This window comes from Chelonia mydas, chromosome 4, assembly GCF_015237465.2.
Source record: "Chelonia mydas isolate rCheMyd1 chromosome 4, rCheMyd1.pri.v2, whole genome shotgun sequence".
In the NCBI taxonomy this organism is placed as follows: Eukaryota; Metazoa; Chordata; order Testudines; family Cheloniidae; genus Chelonia; species Chelonia mydas.
In genome coordinates this window covers 4,994,605-5,017,869 of record NC_057852.1, presented here as the reverse complement: position 1 = coordinate 5,017,869, position 23,265 = coordinate 4,994,605, and positions in this window count along the sequence as shown.

The window sequence follows — 23,265 nt, the reverse complement described above, 5'->3', positions numbered from 1 at the left end:
GTGTGCTAATAAAGTTTGTGGATGATACAAAGCTGGGAGGTATTGCCAATTTAGAGAAGGACCGGGAAATCATACAGGAGGATCTGGATGACCTTGTAAACTGGAGTAATAGTAATCGGATGAAATTTAATAGAGAGAAGTGTAAGGTCATGCATTTAGGGATTAATAACAAGAATTTTAGTTATAAGCTGGGGACGCATCAATTAGAATTAACGGAGGAGGAGAAGGACCTTGGAGTATTGGTTGATCATAAGATGACTATGAACCGCCAATGTGATATGGCTGTGAAAAAAGCTAATGCGGTCTTGGGATGCATCAGGAGAGGTATTTCCAGTAGAGATAAGGAGGTTTTACTACTGTTATACAAGGCACTGGTGAGACCTCACCTTGAATACTGTGTGCAGTTCTGGTCTCCCATGTTTAAGAAGGATGAATTCAAACTGAAACACGTACAGAGAAGGGCTACTAGGATGATCCGAGGAATGGAAAACTTGTCTTATGAAAGGAGACTCAAGGAGCTTGGCTTGTTTAGCCTAACTAAAAGAAGGTTGAGGGGAGGTAGGGTTGCTCTCTATAAATATATCAGAGGGATAAATACCGGAGAGGGAGAGGAATTATTTAAGCTCAGTACCAATGTGGACACAAGAACAAATGGATATAAACTGGTCATTGGGAAGTTTAGACTTGAAATTAGACAAAGGTTTCTAACCATCAGAGGAGTGAAGTTTTGGAATAGCCTTCCAAGGGAAGCAGTGGGGCAAAAGATCTATCTGGCTTTAAGATTAAACTCGATACGTTTATGGAGGAGATGGTATGATGGGATAACATGATTTTGGTAGTTAATTGATCTTTAAATATTCATGGTAAATAGGCCTAATGGCCTGTGATGGGATGTTAGATGGGGTGGGATCTGAGTACCCAGGAAAGAATTTTCTGTAGTATCTGGCTGGTGAATCTTGCCCATATGCTCAGGGTTTAGCTGATCGCCATATTTGGGGTCGGGAAGGAATTTTCCTCCAGGGTAGATTGGAAGAGGCCCTGGAGGTTTTTCGCCTTCCTCTGTAGCATGGGGCACGGGTCACTTGCTGGAGGATTCTCTGCTCCTTGAAGTCTTTAAACCACGATTTGAGGACTTCAATAGCTCAGACATAGGTGAGAGGATTTTCGCAGGAGTGGGTGGGTGAGATTCTGTGGCCTGCGTTGTGCAGGAGGTCGGACTAGATGATCATAATGGTCCCTTCGACCTTAGTATCTATGAATCTATGAATCTATTTTTTATTGAAATAATCTGGCCATGATCTTCCTGAGTAGCACTGTAATTAAAATAATTTGGCTGTGTCCATCCAGCATTCAGAAGAGAGGAGAATTGGCCATTGTTTCTGGATTACTGAACAGATAACTAGCCTTCTTTTAGAGAGGAAGGAGTTGTACGTTTAAATCAAAGTTTTAGCTTGAAGACTTGTTGACTGCTGTGTGGATGGGCTATTTTCCCCATTTGTGCTATATTCTCTTTAGGACTCAGTGTTACCAAACATCTACGTTGGCTGTCTCCTCCTTTTCCCTTTCTCTGGCATTTCTCCAAGTGTGTGTCTTTCATCTCTGCAGTTAGCCATGTCTACACTACGAAATTAGGTCAAATTTATAGAAGTCAGTTTTTTAGAAATCATTTTTATATAGTCGATTGTGTGTGTCCCCACACAAAATGCTCTAAGTGCATTAACTTGGTGGAGTGCTTCCACAGTACCAAGGCTAGCGTCGACTTCCGGAGTGTTGCACTGTGGGTAGCTATCCCACAGTTCCTGCAGTCTCTGCCGCCCATTGGAATTCTGGGTTGAGATCCCAATGCCTGATGGGGCAAAAAACATTGTCGCGAGTGCTTCTGGGTACATGTCGTCAGGCCCTCCCTCCCTCCCTCATGAAAGCAATGGCAGACAATCGTTTCGCACCTTTTTTCCTGAGTTACCTTTGCAGACGCCATACCACGGCAAGCATGGAGCCCGCTCAGCTCACTGTCACCGTATGTCTCCTGGATGCTGGCAGACGTGGTACTGCATTGCTACACAGCAGCAGCAACCCATTGCCTTGTGGCAGCAGATGGCGCAATAGGCCTGAAAACCATCGTCATCGTGTCCGAGGTGCTCCTGGCCACCTCGGTAAGGTCGGTCAGGAGTGCCTCGGCAGACATGGGTGCAGGGACTAAATTAGGAGTGACTCGACCAGGTCAGTCTCTTTAGTCCTGCAGGCAGTCCTATTGTACCATCTTATGGTGAGCAGGCAGGAGGTGAGGGTGGCTAGCAGTCCTATTGCACCATCTTCTGCCGAGCAGCCATGAGATGTGGATGGCATGCAGTCCTTCTGCACCATCTGCTGCCAGCCAAAAATGTAAAAGATAGATGGAGTGGATCAAAACAAGAAATAGACCAGATTTGTTTTGTATTCATTTGCTCCCCCGTCCCTCCCTCCCTCCCTCCGTGAAATCAACAGCCAACAATCGTTTTGGTGAGGTCTGTCAGGGGCACCTTGAAAACTTTAATGGAGATTCAGTCCTGCCTGAAATACCAGAGGGAGGGATAGCTTAGTGGGTTGAGCATTGGCCTGCTAAACCCAGGGGTTTGAGTTCAGTCCTTCAATAACATGGAGGGTTTATACAAAACCTTTTGTGTCACTTCACCTTTCATGCCTGGTAGGGACACAGGATAGGTGACTGTGCAGGGAGGTGTGTGCGTGCCAGCTCAGCATGGGCAGAGCCACTGGGGAATGGGAGAGAGAAGGGGCTTCTGTACTTGTATGATCCTGTGGCCCAGAACTCCTGCAAAGGGACCATGTCAATATTCTAACACAGCAGCAATGGAGGGGTTGCAAAGCATCCTCCCACACAGCCTGCCTGATGGTCAGGGCTTGGATTCCTACCCTGCACTCTTTGCACGGAGCCTAACTGCTGGCTGTGAGGTTTCATGTCACCCACAACATGCAATTGTTTGCTACGCATTGTTGACCTTTGTCCCCTAACCTGATTTTGAGAGGTCTGTATCTAAAGAAGGTATATAATTTATATGTTAAGACATGTGCCAACAAGGAAAACAATTAAAGCTGTAAGGCAAGTAGGGAAACAGACAATTTATAAAAATATTTGTTATAGGTTTTGCAAAAGCATGAGACCTAGATAGTTAGCCTAATGTGCTTGACCTGGGTTAATAGGATTGAGCAATATGTATCTTGTGACAAACAAGTAAATCACAAAAAGACAGTTTCATCTTGAAATATAGTAAAACCTCCGAGTTACGAACACCTCAGGAATGGAGATTGTTCGTAAACCTGAAATGTTCATAACTATGAACAAATGGCTGTTCTTTCAAAAGTTTACAGCTGACCATTGACTTAATACAGCTCTGAAACTTTACTATGCAGAAGAAAAATTCTGCTTTCCCTTTATTTTTTTAGTAGTTTACATTGAACACAGTACTGTACTGCATTTGCTTTTTTTTTTTTTTTTTTGTCACCTCAGCTGCCTGATTGTGTACACCTGGTTCCAAATGAGGTATGTGGTTGACTGGTCAGTTCATAACTCTGGTGTTGTAACCCTGAGGTTAACCGCATTAATGTGCTGGAGAAGTTGACACAAAATTGCTGATGTTAGCTATGAGAACCCCAGTTAAGGTTCTCCAGATGACAAATACGGAAAAGGGGCTAGACCTAAATCAAATATGGTCCCGGATTTGTGTGGGATGAAAGATGAAAGTATATAAAAGAGGTGTATGCTCAATCCTATTTGCAGCATTGGGATGACAAAATGGTGGACACTTGGACGTCATGCCCACTTATGTTGCTTCTCTATTTACCTTTCCTTCCATCTTCTCCTTTGATACTTCTGGTGATCTCCATAGGGTTGTGAGCAGTTACTGTGCAGGGGATTGTTTTGCTACATTTATCTTGAATTTTCACAACTGCAATTATATGTGATTGGTTGTATTTGTGTATTGAATAAAAGTTTTCATGTTTCTATGTGTGATTCACCAATCTCAATTTTAATACAAATCTTACATAGCTCCCTGAATAAAAAGCCTGTTATTAGTGATGTGGGAATTTTTCTCTCTAAATTAATAAGAGGATACAGCATTCAAGTTCTGTGGCCTGAAACTCTAGAGCAGTGGTTCTCAATCTGCGGCCTGCAGACCACTTGCGGCCCAGTCAGCACACAGCTGCGGCCCATGTGACATCATCAGGGCCATGTAGGTAGTATATATATTGTAAAAAGAAAAGGAGTACTTGTGGCACCTTAGAGAATAACAAATTTATTTGAGCATAAGCGTCCGATGAAGTGAGCTGTAGCTCACGAAAGCTTATGCTCAAATAAATTTGTTAGTCTCTAAGGTGCCACAAGTCCTTTTCTTTTTGCGAATACAGACTAACACGGCTGCTACTCTGAAACCTATATATATTGTGTGGCTGTGACCCACATAATACATAATACATAATAAGACTATGGGTGTGTGTGTATGTGCTATTGACATCCACTGTTGCTATGTTTTCCCAAACGGATGCTGTGTCCCTGTGTCCCAGATGCAGTGCTGGCAAGAGGGGAAGTGTTGCCTGTTAAGGATGACCACAGGTGGTGTTTACTTTTCCCAGGTTTCTGGGTGGGGGGTCCAAGTCCGTGTGTTTGCTAATTTTAAGAGGAACCTTTAGTTACTGAACCGGTTCCTTGTTCCTGCCGACAACACTTGGCAGATGGTGTCCATGCAGCCTGCAGTTTAGCCTGCTGTTGATCTGCACTTCATCCCCAGTGACAGTCCTGAGAACTGAGTGTGTCCTTTAAAGGCAGAATAGACACTTTGTAGGCCAAGTTCTGCTGTCCGCTACATCGTGTGACCCTCTTAAGATCAAGGAGGTTGTATGGGCAGAAACGAGGGCTGCCCCTATAACCTCTCCCCACGTGAGCTGTGTGTCATGTACAATAAGCATACTATGCTATTTCAGAGCACTTTGCATCTGCAGATCTCAAAGCACTTTACAAAGGAAGGCCAGTCTTGTTGTTCCCATCTTATAGGTGGGGACACTGAGGCACAGAGCCTTGATGTGATGGGTCCGAGGTCACACAGCAAACCAGAGGCAGAGCTAGGGACTGAACCCAGGTCTCCTGAGAACTAGATACAGTTTTAAAAATGTGCTTATTCCTGATGAGTCTTATCCTGCAGCCCTTACTCACATGAGAGAGTTCACTGGGGCTATTATTGTGCCCAAGGATTACTCAGATTGCAAGCTTGGGCCCTAGCATTCCAGCCCAGGTCACTGGGAAACACATAGTGTAGAAACGATTAAAAGAAAGCATATTGCAGCTATTCCGTCCTCCTCCTTCACCTTTCCCCTTACATTAGACCAAGGGTCAGCAACCTATGGCATGCATGCCAAAGGCAGCACACGAGATGATTTTGAGTGGCACTCACACTGCCCGGGTCCTGGCCACCAGTCCCAGGGGCTCTGCTGCGGGCCTGGGATCCTACCACCGGCTTCCAGCTACCCGGGGTCCCATCTGCTGGCCCCCGCTCAGCTTGCTGCTGGCCCCGGCTCTGAAGCCATCCCCGGCTCTGGCCCACTGGCCCCAGCCTGGGGCAGTGAGGGGTGAAGACAGGGGCAAGACAGGGTGCAGCTCAGCACCCCCACCTTAAAAATTGTTCCAGCACCACTGTACTGGGATATTTTAAAGTCCTGATTTGCTGCTTACATCACTATCACGTCACGTGGATCGGCACATTGCGTTTGACATTTTGCATGCCGTCTGTCGCAATTTTTTCCCCCACTGTAAGTTGAGGGGTACATCTGATAAAATGTCAGCTCCTAAGAAAGCAAAGTTAGATGTCCGTTCTTTTCACTTCACAGCAACATTTGGTGGCTAAGTCGTTGTAAGGTTTTGGTGCACTTTGTAAACTGTTTTGATGCAATCAAGGCCTTTTTGTCGGAAAAAGGACAAAACTACCCCGAACTGGATGATGACAAATGGCTTTGTAAAGCTCATGTTTCTAACTGACATCACCGCTCACCTAAACAAACTCAACCTCCATCTCCAGGGTGCAGGGCAAAAGGTTCTGGATCTTTATGAAACCTGGAAGGCATTTGTTGTAAAACTAGCAGTTTTTTCTCGGGATATTCAAACTTCGACTTTCTGCTACTTCCAACACATAAAAGAGCTATCGACACATTGCACTGTCAGTGTCGATGAGATTAGAATGTACAAGCAAGAACTGGAATCAGAATTTTCTAACAGATTTCAAGATTTCCAGCGATTTGGCCCAATGCTTTATTTTCTAATTAAACCTGAAAAGTTCAATAAAAGAGACTTGGATTTGTCTGTATTTCAGTGGATGGGTGCTGAAGATTTCAAAATGCAGCTCATTCAGTTAAAAAGTTCAGAATTGTGGGCATCAAAGTTTGGAGATCTGTGGAGTGCACTTAAAGCTACCGAGAGAGATCACGGGGCCTCTATTCTGACCTGCTGGACGTCCCTGCCAGTGAAATTTAACTGTTCGAAGAAAATTGTGTTTGCAGTTCTTTCAGCATTTGGATCTACATACTTGTGTGAATAGGTATTTTCACACATGAAATCTGTCCTCTGTCCCTCTTGGAGCCAGTTAACAACTGATCACTCAGAAGCCTGTATGCAGCTTAAACGGTCCTACATGCCAGACATTGGAAAACTCAGCAAGGAAAATCAAGGGCAAGGCTCACACTAAACTGATAAGATCTGCATTTTAATTTAATTTTAAATGAAGCTTCTTAAACATTTTAAAAACCTTATTTACTTTACATACAACAACAGTTTAGTTATATATTATAGAGAGAGACCTTCTAAAAACGTTAAAATGTATTACTGGCACATGAAACCTTAAATTAGAGTGAATAAATGAAGACTTGGCACGCCACTTCTGAAAGGTTGCCGACCCCTGCATTAGACGCTATGCATGTTAGTATTTACATTACATTAGTGCCTAATGCCCCTGACCAAGATCAGGCCCCATTGTGCGAGGCACACACCTAGCAAGTGACAATCCCTGCCCCCATGAGCCTTACAATCTAAATAGATGGGAGGGGGAGCAGTGATGTAGTGATTGGCCCAAAGTCATATAAGAGGTCAGTGGCAGAGCCAGGCATAGATTTCCTGACTACCAATCTCGTGGTCCATCCACTAGGCCATGTTGCCGTCCTCCCAGTTACGCTTACCGAAATTCTCATGCTGAAACAGAGTGACATGACATTTCAACCACGATTCTTACATAAAGAAAGTCAAGGATTGTCAACAGCACCGTCACCTGAAATATCTATTAGCTGAAATTGTTGTATCATAGAAATTATATGCTTAATATACAGGGTGTTTGCTCATCTGATCCTGCTGGAAAGGCTTTGCTAATAAACAGAATGAACAGAAAAACCTTAAATTCTCTGAAGTGCTCTTCTGACATATTAAAATACATTTGCATGCATTCAAAAGATAATGTTGCATTACTCTGAAACAATGCCAAATATTGTTAGTGTTGTCTAGGGAGATTATGGGGTTTGCAATTTGTTCTCTGTTGACATGCTGACTTGAGACTTTTACTATGCGAAATGACTAGTGTCATAAATATAAAGGGAAGGGTAACAACCTTCATGAATGCAGTAACGTAACATCCCTCTTGGGCAGAGGTACAGAATCCCCTTACCTGTAAGGGGTTAATCAGTTCCATTAACCTAGTTGGCACCTGACCAGAAGGACCAACAGGAAGAGAAGATACTTTCAAATCTGGGGGGGAGGAAGGTTTCGTTTGTGCTCTCTTTGTGTGTTCCCACTCAGGACAGAGAGAGAGACCAAGCAGGTGAGTAGAATCATAGTAACCCAGCTCCCACTGAAATAATACATCTAAAATTACAAAAAATTGTAAGTAATAGCAAGGAAATGTGTTAAATTGTCTTTGTTTTAGCTTGTGAATTTTTCCTATGCTAAAAGGGAGGTTTATTCCTGTTTTTGTAACTTTGAAGTTGAGCCTAGAGGGGAATCCTCTGTGTTTTAAATTTTTTTATTACCTGTGAAATTACCTTGCATCCTGATTTTACAAAGGTGCTTCTTTTACTTTTTTCTCTATAATAAAGTTCTTCTTTTAAGAACCTGATTAATTTTAGTGTCCTAAACATAAAGGGTCTGGTCTGTACTTTTATTAAAAGCAATTGGTTGGTATATTATTCTCAAGCCTCCCCAGGAAAGGAGGTAAAGGAGCTTGGGGGAATATTTGGGGGAAATAAAAACTCCAACTGGTCCTTTTCCTAAATCTTTGTCTAAATCACTTGGTGGAAGCAATACCGTCCAAGAACAAGGAAAAAAAATTGTGCCTTTGGGAATTTTTTAACCTAAGCTGGTAGAAATAAGCTTAGGGGGTCTTTCATGCGGGTCCCCACATCTGTACCCCAGAGTTCAGAGTGGAGAAGGAACCTTGACAGGCTCCCAGGCTGACACACAAAGACTCTTGGAATGACTAGACCTAGCAGTCAGGGTTTATGATCATTATAGCCAACTACCAGATTAGATATGATTGTTCTGAACATGATTAGAGACGAATTATTCTGCCAGGGAGAGCTACCAATACCCAGTGCCATGGGTGTCTGATACCATATATGAGTAACACACTGAGCTATTAAGTTTGGCAGAAGTACCGACAGTAATCATTTCCTGCAAACAGTCCTGGAGTGTGAACGCCCAGCGGAAACATTCTCATGGTCAGATGGCTGCTGGCCAGATCCATTTCACTAGAGAACATCATGGAAAAGTGAAAGGATCTTCCCTGGCAGCTCTGTAAAAGTGGGTTAAATACAAGTAGGCTGGCTGTGAGCAGCCATAGAGTTGAAAATAATACAAGGATCCTTAAGGAAACCTGTAGCAAATAGCATGAGAAGGCAGCAGTGTGAGAAGACTAGCAAAACGGGGGCTTGGGAGAGCACAGGCCGTGGGAGGAGGATTGAGAGGAAATTAAAGCAGAGATTGTGTAATGGGAAGGTTACCCAGAGCTTCAAAGGTGAGGACTGGAGCATGGATGTGCTGCATAAGATGCCAGGAGGCCAATGAGAGGCAACATGGTTAAGGCACTGGGAGAGGAAGATGACTTTTCAATAAACCGGAGGGGGACAAACTAAGGTGTGAGGAGTCCACAAAGCAGGCAGTTCGCTAACCGAGCCCAAAGCCTACCAAGGTAGGGAGCAGTGTGATGGTGGTGGGGAGTCAGAGGGCAATGGACAGAGCTGAGAGATATGGCACAGGGGAAAGCAAAAGGATCTGGAGAGCAAGAGGGGTCAAACATGGCCTCGGGATTGTGAGTTAGTAACAGGACCATAGTGGGGCTGCCAAAAGCTCTGAGAAAGGGAGGTGGATATCCGAGAAGGACAATATGTTCATTTATCTTCTGGAACTCAGGTTTTCCAGAGCTATACGCCCCTCGGACCACGCTGATGACAGAGTCCCTGTTACAGGAGATGAGACATGTTAGTACATCAGTGACAAATGCAGGGAATCTGGCTCTGCTCTTGCTAACTCCTGGCTGCAACCTGATCCCTTGTGTAAAACTCTCTGGAGCGAAACCTTTGGGGCTACCGGCGACAGCAGAAGATATCCATAGGAGGTGGGAACAGGATGCGGGTATATTACTACTGATCATCAAACACAACAGTCCCTGACTTGGCTTTTCCCTCGAGCATCATGTGGCCAACTTGCGATGTGACATGGACTGGCATGAGGACTTTACCAGTAAAAGCAACAGGGCTTATGGGAGCAGAAGACACTCATGCAACCCAAACCATTTGCTGCTCTCCATTTATTGCTCCCTGAGTTTGACTATAACAAGGGCAGTGCGCCCTTGCTGCTAAGAAGGCTAAGGACATTTTGAGCTGTATAAGTAGGAGCGTAGGCGGCGAGTTGTGTGGGCTCCTGGAGCCCCAGCACCAGGAATATTCAGAGCTGGGGGCCCTGCTCCATCAATATCTGGAGCTGGGGCTCTCCCCCCGGCCCCGGAGCGTCCCAGCCAGAATGCAGGCAGCGGGCGGCTCTCCCGCGCTTGCCTGGCTGCGGCGGCAGCAGGCTGAGCGCTGAGGGGCGGGAGGCGGCACACGCCGCCCGTGCTCCGCAGCCCTCCGCCGCCGCGGCACCCGCCGGGGGGAGACGCTGCGGGGACTTCCGCAGGGGGACCTGATCATCTGCAGTGGACCTCGCTCACCTGAGCAGCTGCGGGGGCTTCGGTGAGTGTTTGCCCTGTAATCTGCCCCCCCTCCCCCCCAGCCACCACTCCTGCCCCATGCTGGGCAAGGGGCAGCCCCACCCGCACCCCCAGCGAGGCTACGGTGAGGGGCAGCAGGGGAGGAAGGAAGCCACATGTGATGGCAGTCCCCTCCCCGCCCAGCACCCACTCACCCACTGCAGGGGAGATGGGGTGGGGGGGGGCTTCCTGGACCCCAGCAGCTGGGCTTGGGTGAATTTTGTGACACTCTGTCCTTCCCCCCACCCCGCAGCCACCACTCCTGCCCCACGCTGGGCACGGGGCAGCCCCACCCCCAGTGAGACTACGGTGAGGGGCAGCAGGGGAGCGGAGGGGTCCCTCACCCAGAGCTCGCTGCTGCCGGCAGGGAGAGGAGAGGGGGCAAAGTCCTCTCTGACCCTAGCCCTGGGGCAGCCTGTCTGCACCCCGAGCTTCTCATCCCCGGCCCTACCCTGCCCCAGAGCCTGCGCCCCCAGCACCCCAACCCTGAACTCCAGCCCTGAGCCCCCTCCTGCACTGTGAACTTCTCATCCCCAGCCCCACCCCAGAGCCCTCACCTGCAGGGAAAAACAAGCAACTTAAATTTGATGGTCAGTTTGGGGTATGATCGTGTTTAGCACAATACTCGATTATTTTATACACTTTAAAGTATATAATTGGTTGTATACAGGTGTTACGAAGTGGGAATGTTCTTAATGTTTTCTCTGAATACTTTGTGGGTGACTCAGTTTCCCCTATGCATTTCTTAAGGATCTAGGTGGTGGGTAAGGGTGTGTGACTGTTGTAGAGCCCTGGAGGGCCTGTGTGATGCTGTCTGCCACACCCTGCGCTTCCCGCAGTACGTCTGCTCGGGTGGGGCTCCTGGGGAAACTAGAGGGCCCTGCACCCCAACTACACAGTCAGATGTGACTCTCAGCCAGCCAGTAAAACAGAAGGAACAGAGTCTAAAACAGAGGTCAAGAGCAATTGGGATAAAATACAACATGGTTTTACAGGAGGTAGATTGTGCCAAACCAACCTGATCTCCTTCTTTGAGAAGGTAACAGATTTATTAGACAATGGAAATGCAGTGGATCTAATTTACCTTGATTTCAGTAAGGCATTTGATATGGTTCCACATGGGGAATTATTAGTTAAATTGGAAAAGATGGGGATCAATATGAAAACTGAAAGGTGGATAAGGAACTGATTAAAGGGGAGACTACAGCGGGTCATACTGAAAGGTAAACTGTCAGGCTGGAGAGAGGTTACTAATGGAGTTCCTCAAGGATCGGTTTGGGGACCAATCTTATTTAATCTTTTTATTACTGACCTTGGCACAAAAAGCGGGAATGTGCTAATAAAGTTTGCGGATGACACAAAGCTGGGAGGTATTGCCAATAGAGAGAAGGACCGGGATATCATACAGGAAGATCTGGATGACCTTGTAAACTGGAGTAATAGTAATAGGATGAAATTTAATAGTGAAAAGTGCTAGGCCATGCATTTAGGGATTAATAACAAGAATTTTAGTTATAAACTGGGGACGCATCAATTGGAAGTAACGGAGGAAGAAAAAGACCTAGGAGTATTGGTTGACCACAGGATGACCATGAGCTGCCAATGTGATGTGGCCGTGAAAAAAGCTAATGCGGACTTGGGATGCATCAGGAGAGGTATTTCCAGTAGAGATAAGGAGGTGTTAGTACTGTTATACAAGGCCCTGGTGAGACCTCACCTGGAATACTGTGTGCATTTCTGGTCTCCCATGTTTAAGAAGGATGAATTCAAACTGGAACAGGTACAGAGAAGGGCTACTAGGATGATTTGAGGAATGGAAAAACTTTCTTTTGAAAGGCGACTCAAAGAGCTTGGCTTCTTTAGCCTAACCAAAAGAAGGTTGAGAGAAGATATGATTGCTCTCTATAAATATATCAGAGGGATAAATTTAAGGGAGGGAGAGGAATTATTTAAGCTCAGTACCAATGTGGACACAAGAACAAATGGATATAAACTAGCCATCAAGAAGTTTAGACTTGAAATTAGATGGAGGTTTCTAATCGTCAGAGGAGTGAAGTTCTGGAACAGCCTTCCAAGGGAAGTAGTGGGGGCAAAAAATATATCTGACTTCAAGATTAAGCTTGATAAATTTATGGAGGAGATGGTATATTGGGATAGCCTAATTTAGGCAATTAATTGATCTCTGACCATTGGCAGTAAATATGTCCAATGGCCTGTGATGGGATGTTAGATGGGGTGGGATCTGAGTTACTATAGAGAATTCTTTCCTGGGTGTCTGGCTGGTGAGTCTTGCCCACATGCTCAGGGTTCAGCTGATAGCCATATTTGGGATTGGGAAGGAATTTTTCCCCCAGGGCAGATTGGCAGAGGCCCTGGGGGTTTTTCGCCTTCCCCTGCAGCGTGGGGCATGGGTCACTTGCTGGAGGATTCTCTGCACCTTGAAGTCTTTAAACCATGATTTGAGGACTTCAATGGCTCAGACATAGGTTATGGGTTTATTACAAGAATGGGTGGGTGAGGTTCTGTGGCCTGCATTGTGCAAGAGGTCAGACTAGATGATCATAATGGTCCCTTTTGACCTTAAAGTCTATGAGTCTAGTCTATGAATCACAGCAAGTACAACAAAATATAATATATTGAAGCAGGCAAGTGCTGCTTCTGACTTTCCACTTTTAATTGACCCTTGTAATCTTGTGGCACTGGCACATTGTAGCTTCATTTTATCCCAGCACCCTCACCTCTTCCCACACACCCTCTCCTGCTCCTAAACTCCCTCCCAGAGCCTGCACCCAGCCCTCCACACTCCCTCCCAGAGCCTGCACCCTCACTCCCTTCCTACACACTCCCTCCCAGAGCCTGCACCCAAACTCCCTCCCAGAGCCTGCACCCCCAGGCCCTGCCCCAATCCAGAGCCTGTACCCAGTACCCAAACTCCCTCCCAGAGCCTGCACCCAAACTCCATCCCAGAGCCTGCACCCCTCCACCCATCCTGCACCCCCACCCTGTGCCCCAGCCCAGAGCCTGAACCCAAACTCCATCCCAGAGCCCAGCCTCTCAACCATCCTACACCCCAATCCCCTGCCCCAACCCAGGGCCTGCACCTCAGACCTCCTCCCCCCACCTAAACTCCCTCGCAGAGTCTTAGGCAGGTGGGGGGCGGAGTTCAGAGGAGGCAGGCTCTGAGCATTCTGGGCACCACCAAAATTTCTACAAACCTGCCACCTCTGAGTAGGAGCATTGCCAGCAGATCAAGGGACGTGATCATTCCCCTCTGTTCGGCATTAGTGAGGCCTCATCTGGAGTACTGTGTCCAGTTTTGGACCCCACACTACAAGAAGGATGTGGAAAATGTGGAAAGAGTCCAGTGGAGGGCAACAAAAATGATTAGGGGGCTGGAGCACATGACTTATGAGGAGAGGCTGAGGGAACAGGGATTATTTAATCTGCAGAAGAGAAGAATGAGGGGGGATTTGATAGCTGCTTTCAACTACCTGAAAGGGGTTCCAAAGAGGATGGATCTAGACTGTTCTCAGTGGTACCAGATGTAGAACAAGGAGTAATGGTCTCAAGTTGCAGTGGGGGAGGTTTAGGTTGGATATTAGGAAAAACTTTTTCACTAGGAGGGTGGTGAAGCACTGGAATGTGTTACCTAGGGAGGTGGTGGAATCTCCTTCCTTAGAGGTTTTTAAGGTCAGGCTTGACAAAGCCCTGGCTGGGATGATTTAGTTGGGGATTAGGTCCTGGTTTGAGCAGGGGGTTGGACTAGATGACCTCCTGAGGTCCCTTCCAACCCTGATATTCTATGATCCCATGGGTCTGGAGTAGCCTAGTACTTCATCACTGAGGAATGTTGTAATTAATATTTACACTGCACTGAATCATCAAAGAAAATGCCCTTTTCTGGTTGGCCTATCACAAAGCTACTATGGAGGGCAATCCAAGACTGAGAAGTGAGCTCTGTTCTTTCCTTCTCAGTTGGCAGGCACTGTGCACACTCTCAGAGTAGCATTCTCATGCCCTGACTAGAGCTGTGTGAATAACAGATTTTTCGCTTCGCTGGCAAATCCAAATGATTGAAATAAAATCCTTTTGAGGTGACCTAAAAATATTTTTCAAAATTTTTAGTGAATCAAAAAATAAAAAAAAAATCAGGTCAAACTAAATGCTTCGTTCAACCTGAAACAAAATGTTTCGTTTTTATTTTGAGCATTTTTAATCTTTTAAATTTAAAATACATAAATAAAGTGGAAGGACATTTCAAAACGAAACACCATTTCAAATCGAAAAATCCAAGCATTTTGTTTAAAAAGGCTGAAATGAAATGTTTCCACTTTTTCAGATTTTTTTTTTTTTTTTTTTTACACAAACAGTTTGAAGAACCCAGCATGAACACGTAACACGTTCGGGTGACGCCAGATCTTTGTTTCTCACAGAAAAAAAGTTTTGGACAAAAACATGTTGCCCAGCTACATTTCTGAGCACACCTCTAGACAATTCAGGCACCAAGAGCCTCCGGAAGGTCTTACACCTAGATCTACTAAACCAGGAAGATGAGGGCCAGAGATCAAGTTCTTGATAGTGAGAGAGACAGCAAAAACCCCTTAGCTAGAGCTGGTTGACATTTTTAATGAAAAAAGTTTTCCCGCCAAATAACCTGGTTTCATCAAAAACCAGCATTTCTCATGGGACGATGTCCCTTATGAAAAATTTAAACTTTTCCCATGGGAAATGTTCAAACTAATTTTTTTTGTTTTGCATAGGCCTTAAATGTCACTTCATTTCAGACTTGTAGTTTAAAAAAACCCGAAAAGAAATGATCGTTTATGTCAAAATGTCTATTAGAAATGACCATTCTCAGTATGACTTAGTGTCTTTTTTTTAAAGTGAGGCACCAAATCTCAATTGCCCAGCCTTGCTTTATCCCACGACTTTCAATGAAAAAACCATCAGAGATAACTGCAAACAATCAAAGCTACTTGGAGGTAAGAAAGGGACACGATAACAGACAGGGGTTGGCCTTGCCTATGAAGCAAGGCAAAAGGCTGTAACACAGAAAGGGGAAAGGCAGTCTGGGTCATTTTACCTAGAAGTGACAGGTTTCAGAGTAGCAGCCGTGTTAGTCTGTATTCGCAAAAAGAAAAGGAGTACTTGTGGCACCTTAGAGACTAACCAATTTATTTGAGCATAAGCTTTCATGAGCTACAGCTTACTTCATCTGATGAAGTGAGGTGTAGCTCACGAAAGCTTATGCTCAAATAAATTGGTTAGTCTCTAAGGGTATGTCTACACTACGAAATTAGGTCGAATTTATAGAAGTCAGTTTTTTAGAAATCGGTTTAATATATTCGAGTGTGTGTGTCCCCACAGAAAATGCTCTAAGTGCATTAAGAGCATTAACTCGGTAGAGTGCTTCCACAGTACCGAGGCAAGCGTCGACTTCCGGAGTGTTCCACTGTGGGTAGCTATGCCACAGTTCCCGCAGCCTCCGGAAATAAGATTCAAAAGTTTGCGGTTCTTTTCCTATCTACCTGGCCAGTGCATCTGAGTTGAGAGTGCTGTCCAGAGCGGTCACAATGGAGCACTCTGGGATAGCTCCTGGAGGCCAATACCGTTGAATTGTGTCCACAGTACCCCAAATTCGACCCGGCAAGGCCAATTTAAGCGCTAATCCACTTGTCAGGGGTGGAGTAAGGAAATCGATTTTAAGAGCCCTTTAAGTAGAAAATAAGTGCTTAATCGTGTGGACGGGCGCAGGTTTACATCGATTTCACGCTGCTAAATTCGACCTAAAGTCCTAGTGTAGATCAGGGCTAAGATGCCACAAGTACTCCTTTTCTTTTTACCTGGAAGGCATCTTGAGGAGCAGGGGTGTTTGCATGGAAAAGATACTGGTTCTTGTGAAGTCAGCCAGATCAGCAACAGACTGAACTTTATGAGCCAGGAAAGGGCACTATTAATATGTGTGGACCCAGGTTTGTGTTTTATGAGATTGTTTTGTGTTGTAAGCCATTGTTTCCACCACTCCCTCTTAATGCTGGAATCCTTTCTTAAATAAACCTCCTTTGGTTTTGTTACCAGTGTTGTGTGTTACACAGGAGAGGGTGTTTAAGTAAACTGGGGCACACAGCACCTTTGGGGACAGAGGCTCTGAATTTCTGTGAGTAGTCAGGGTCAGGGGCTGCATCTCAGAGGGGAACGATTCAAAGAGACTCAGGGACTGGGTGCACCTGTTGTTAACCTGCCAGGTGAAGACAGAGCTGGCCGTTGCCAGAGGAGAGTGCTTACATGGCTGACAAGTTGGTGGTGTCAGTGCACAGACAAGACTCCCTCACACCGGAAAATGGGGGAATGAGGTGATTCACAGTCCTGGGTATCCCAAGAACCATCACAGGGGTCCCTTGCACCTGTGTACTTCCCAGAGAGGTATTTCAGTTCCTTTATTTGAATGCCCCTCTCCATCTTCACTCCCACCAAGAGGCTGAGGTTAATTGGTTTCTTTAATGTCTAGCAGTCTACACGCCATGGCTGCTGTCTGATGCCCGCATTTCGCAGGAGCGTGATTTCTAACACAAACAGTTCCTATTCCTCCCTTTACACTTTTCATGCACACTTGGGAAAATAAAGCCTCTCTGAAATCACTGCAGAACGTCCCAGAGGAAACAAGGGCTCCAAACTAACACTTTCCAGATTCAGACGCTTCTAAAGCTAGGCTCTATGGAGGAAAGAGAGTTGCTGTGAACTGACCTTCAAGACCTGTATCATCCCCACCCCTCCTGGGAGTGGCTGGAACCCCAAGTGGTCAGAACAGAAGGGACCATTAGGAGGAAAATCCACATCAGCAGCTGCTCCCTTCCCTGAGACTCTGCAGCAGGAGCCCTGGGCTGCAGGAGAGCAGGTGATGGGGTGGTGCTGTCCTGCCAGAGGCTGGGCTGGACTGGTGAGCTGGGGGGGACCACATGTGAAGGAAAGGCTCTGGCAATGGCAATGCTGAGGTAAGGACAGCAACAAGTACAGGTGGGAGCAGCCCTCCAGTGTGGCCCTTGGGCTGTCTAAGAAGTGACGTTCTGGGAACTGTAGTTTTCCCAGTCGGGACTGAGAGCCCAGAGGGCACATGACCAGGAAATCAGGTGACCACCTTTGGAAAGCCTGAGCGCTGTATGAGAGAGCTGAGGGTGGATGGGGAGGTTGTGGCTGAGAGGATTTTGAGTTGCTTTGTTCTATATTGGTATGTTTTTGCTGGATACTAAAGGGAGCCCACAGGAAAGGGGCTCGAAGCGACTTAGCTTTGGAGCTTCAGTTTTACATTCCCTGGCTGCTGAAACTTACAGCGAGATTTTCAAAGCCACCCAAGTGACTCAGGAACACAAGGTCCATTGACTTTCAATGGGACTTGTGCTCCTCAATCATTCAGGTGCTTTGGAAAATCTCCCCCTAACTGCGTGTTGCAGTGTCCTGCAAGAGAGGCTATTCTTGCAGAAACAGGAAACACAACAAACCTCCCAGGAAAGCTTGTTCTTGTGAAACGTCTAGAACCCTCCATTGGTGTTAACTGGGCACGTCATTTTAAGTGGTCTCTTACAACATGGTTTCATCCCTTATTCACAACAATCTGTCCAACCTTGTATTTAGCTTTGACACAGATTATCTTCCCCAGACCTGAAGAGGAGCTCTGTGAAACTCCAAAGCATGTCCCTTCCAACAGTAGACACTGGTCCAATAACCAATATTACCTTGCTTGCCTTGTCTCCAGCATAGACCCAGGAGGTTTAGAAAAGCAAACATTCAAAGTCCTGTGTGTTCACCCAAAACTCCAGCCTGTCTGGAGCTCACTGCACTAGCAGCAAGGCTTGTTTCAGAAGGCACAATGGCCTGAGCCACAAATGCCAGGTGTTTAGGTGCCTAGTCACGCAGTGGAATCCACAAACCCCGATATAGGCACCTAGGCGCCCTATACAATGCACAGGGAGAGAAATGCTCCTGCGAATACGATCCCCAAAAGCATCCCTGGGCAGGGAGATGCCCAAGCTAGCCAATGGGAGATCCCAGCCAGAGGGGTGAGCTAATCCCCACCCATCTCAGGGAGTTAGGTGCCTACATCCAGGCCAGAGGCAGGAGCATGTCTCTGCTAGTGAGCCAGGTGTCCTGCCTGTCTCCACTTGGTTTGAGGATCGTGCTAGGGCTTCGGTGTGAGATAGGCAGCTGGGGGCCTGCCTGAAGCAGCAGTGGGTATGCTCAGAAGAAATAAATTGGGTACCCACAGGACTTGTACAACAAAAACATAGGCACCGAGTGAGTTCAGCCGTCTCCAGAGGGTTAGACAGAAGCCAAATGGGGGCTCTGTGGAGCGCAGTGGTGCCTACGTCCCTTTGTGGATCTGAGCCAATGGTCCGATGGCACTATTGTCTCTCTAATTACATCACTAACTTCTCCCACTGTTTAAAACATTGTGCTGAGTTACAAGCTGTTTTTAAAAAAACAGTTGCAAGAACTAGACTTGGGGTTTCCGAAGGCCAAAAACGGAGAAGGAAATCAGGGTGATAGGTAATGGGGGCTGGACTGCTGTGATTTTCAGTACAGAAACTGTGCCTCCCAGTATCAGAGCCCCTTTCTGAGCTGCAAAAGTTTAACGGATATTGGCCCCGAGTAGTGAATAAAAGCTTTGCATGGTGAACCCTCTGTGCGAAATCAACTCCCAGGGCCAAGCAGAGCTTCAAAGTAGGGATTTCTAGTGGCAGTTTTATTTAATACACTGTGAAACAAGCCTTTATATATGAGCACTGTGACCCCCATGATAAGGGGCTTAGCCTGGAAACCCTTCCATATGGAAGTAGTCCGGGGACTTCAGTGATGTGTGTGAGCAAAGACTATTCACATGAGCAAGGGTTTGCAGGCTCAGGATCTTGCTGAGTGATGTTTATGTGGAGTGAAGAGCTGTCAAGCATTTGCTGAAGCAGCAAGAAGCAAACTCCAGCCCTCATCTGTATGCAGCGTGGTCAGAACAGGAAATGATGAGCTCAGATTTTTGAAAAGACTGAATTAACATTGTGAAGAGTTTAGAGCTGGCTCATTTGCATAAATCCACAAAATATAGGAGAGTGGCAGGATTAACTATTCAATGATATCTGGACCGGCAGGTTAACAGCAACTCGTCTGCTTAGAAGTGCTGTTGGGAGGAAGTGCTGTCTAGTAGTTAGAGAAGGGGAACTGGAATGCAAGAGTTCCAATTCAGGTTCTGCCACTGACTCGCTGTGAGACCTTGGGCAAATCATTTAACCTCTTTGTGCTTCTGTTTGACCTTCTGTGAAATGGGTATCTGTTTTACATGGGTGCCATGAGATTAATCAAGTATCCTAGATCTGTCAGATAAAAGTCGCTTTACAAATGCAAGGGGTTATTTGTTGCACCAAGGAGTTTTCCTTGCTTAAAATACTAGTTGCAGTACACCTCCATTTATTCTTTCTAGAGAGTGGACCACTTTCTGATGTAGCATCCAACTGATTGTGGCGAGAGAGCATTGACTCTCGTGGCTTTGCCCAAGACGAACTTCTCTAGACGTATGGCACTAGGTACTGCATACCTGGAAGGAGGACGGTGTTTGTAGATCTTAGGCTCGGGTCATCTACTTTTCAAGTACTTTACCTTTCCTTTGAAATTTTTAATGGGAAATCCTGTTCCCAGTGTCTATCTTGAGCATCAGGGCTGCATGCTTCACCGGGGACTTTGGGTGAGCTGTGCAGGATACTGGTTTTCCACCTGGAACTGGGGTACCAAGGAGCCCCCTGACCCACCGGCCTTGGCTCCCTCTTACACTGTACTGCTGTGACAAGCTGCAAAGCCCCCTCCAGCCTGCACTTTCACCAGTATACATACAGGTAGGGACACACCCAGCTGCAGTTACATTCAGGCTTTCTGACAAGCTCCTGCATGGGAAGGCTACAGCTATGGCAACTACCAGCTCCTCAGGCACGCACCCTGTCTGTAGTATAAACCCAAAATTGTACCGTCTTGCGCTGCGTAAGCTCATAAAATTTGCCTCCTCTTTCAATGTGGAGAGGAATATGCAACAACCTTTTGCCCCTGAGTTATGATTCCCACACACTAGGTTAGATAAAGCTAAAACCAGTTTACTAACTACAAAAGATAGATTTTAAGTGATAGCCAACGGATCAAAGCAGATTACCTAGCAAATAAAAATGCAAACTAAGCTTAATATACTACACAGGTTGGTTATGAATAGCAGATTCTCACCCTAAGAGATGATACAAGCAGGCTGCAGATTCTTAAGGGGCAAGCTATACTAACTTACAGTTTGGAATCCCCAGGTGGTCCATCCACAGGCTAAAAATCCCTTTAGCCTAGGTCCAGCATTTCCCCCAGTTCAGTCTTTGTTCCTCAGATGTTTCCAGGTGTGTTGTTGTAGGGAGAGTGAGGTCCCATCACGATGTCATTTTCCCCCTTTTATATCTTGTCCCCACTTGCTGGAAAGCTCTTTTCCTGTGACCTGGGTCAAACAGTTCCCATTGTGCTGTGCTATCTCTGAGAGGTTTGTGTTGTACACAGTTCCTGGGGTAATCCTGGTGCTTGTGTGCATTTCCTCAATAAGCCATTCACATTGTTTGGCCTTTTTACTGTTGTACCTGGCAGGCTGCTTGTGGGTTTTTTTTCACCTCACAACAGGTTTCAGTAACACATACTTAGCCAAACTTCATAACTTCTCATACGATGATAGCACGTACCATCCAATGAGCTATTACTGTCCAGCGGCTCAAGACTTTTCGAATGATACCTCACAAGGCATACTTTGTGCAAAACATATCCTAATTGTATAACAGTGGTAAGTAAGGGGGTGCCAGTGTGTCACACCCTCCATAGCCACAGATAAGGGGTAAGGATTTGGGTTTTAAGGAATATTGCAGAGCAGTGCTATGGCCAACCCCATATGCTCAACACTCATGACTCATGCCCCCCAAATCATACGATTGGCTTAAAAATCATGAAATTTTAAAAAATAACAAATGTTGGGCTCCTTTTATTTGCTTCTGGTTTTTGAGCCTTTAGAGTCATATTTTCAAGTTTTTCTCTGTAACCATGAGAGCTAAAAAGTTCATTTGTCTTTTAAATGAAAGCTTAAATCAGTATTTTGTAAGCCAGACTCGAAAAGTAATTCTTCTGCTCTGCTCTGTGCTGATAAGGCCTTAGGTGGAATATTGTGTCCAGTTCTGGGCACCACTTTTCAGGAAAGAGGTGGACAAATTGGAGAAAGTCTGGAAGAGAGCAACAAAAATGATTAAAGGTCTAGAAAACATGACCTATGAGGGAAGACTGAAAAAGTTGGGTTTAGTCTGGAGAAGAGAAGACTGAGACGGGACATGATAACAGTTTTCAAATACATACAAGGTTGTTACAAGGAGTAGGGAGAAAAATTATTCTCCTTATCCTCTGAGGATAGGACAAGAAGAAATGGGCTTAAATTACAATAAGGGCAGTTTAGGCTGGATTTAGGAAAAACTTCCTGTCAGGGTGGTTAAGCACTGGAATAAATTGCCTAGGGAGGTTGTAAAATCTCCATCATTGGAGATTTTTAAGAGCAGGTTAGACAAACACCTGTCAGGGATGGTTTAGAATAGTGGTTCTCAACCTATTTATCATTGTGGGCAGTATCCAATACTGCCTGTATGGCCCTGAGGACGTCACATGGGCCGCAGCTCTGTGCTGATTGGGCCACAAGGGGCCTGCAGGCCGCAGATTGAGAACCACTGGTCTAGATAATACTTAGTTCTGTCTTGAGTGCAGGGGACTGAACTAGATGACTTTTCAAGGTCCCTTCCAGTCCTACAAGTCTATCATTCTATATCACAATATGTTATATGGTCTGGTTCTCTTGAACTTTTATTTGGACTTCGTTTAGTTCAATAAAGACCTCGGATATCCCTTTAACAAATCCCAGTAGGCTGGGCACATGCCCCTCCTCACAAAACCAAATCCCAGAGCACAAGCAGAGCTGGAACCTTGGATCAGCTCCAGATTTACACAGCCCTGTGTTAAATACGTAGGACCTAACCAGCCCTCTCTACATCTGTGATCTGGCCTTCCATACTCTGTAGTCCATTAGCTGAAGCTATTTTTGGTCCATGGCTTGGAGGCATGGAGCAGAGATCCTGGATGTAAAAGTCACACACAAAGGATGACCACACCTATGTAGCATAGGCCTAGGGCTGTCACTATAGACAGCAACTAAACACAGGAGATCCTACAAGGAGTCAAACTGTAAGCATATTTGAGCGCACACACTGTGTGCTTGAAGGAACAGAAAAAGCAAAGCTACCCAAAAGAATGAGGGAAGATCAAAGGAATTTACAAGTTGAGCATGAGCCTAAGACTTTGATAAACTGATAATCTTGGTTTACTACCTCAGTACATACCCATGGGATAAGTAATGTGTTTAAGATTAAGCACATGCTTATTCACCTTGCCAAGTTAGGCCCTACATTAGGAGACAGAGTGATATTTCGGAGGAGGATTTGTGGCTGGGGGTGGGGAGGGGAGTGAGCAGGGTGTGACTTGGCTGATGAAAACAATGATGCAGTGCTTGGGCAAAGAGGTTCGGATTTTGCCCTTCATATGCAGTGGAGTTTCTGTCAGCGTGAGTGCACATGGCCTGAAGGCCCTTCCTGAGCACTCTTGGGCACTTGGTTATTTGGCTTTGGCATAGGCTGGGTTGGGTTAGGCATAGGCATAGGCTGATGGTCACACAGGAACGATAGCCCATATTGGAATGATTTTAACATCAATAATCCATGTCATGTCCCATAAAACAATGTATGCAAATGTGAGCTACTGGGAAAGGTAAGTGTAAAGGCAAATGACTTCCCAGAAAATGTCAGCACATTACGTGATGAGCCTTAGAAGCTGATACACCATTTACAACGTGCCTGAGAAATTCAGTGTCTATGTTAGTCTGCGCTGGTTCTCACAGGAGCTGGAGTGGTTGTTTCTA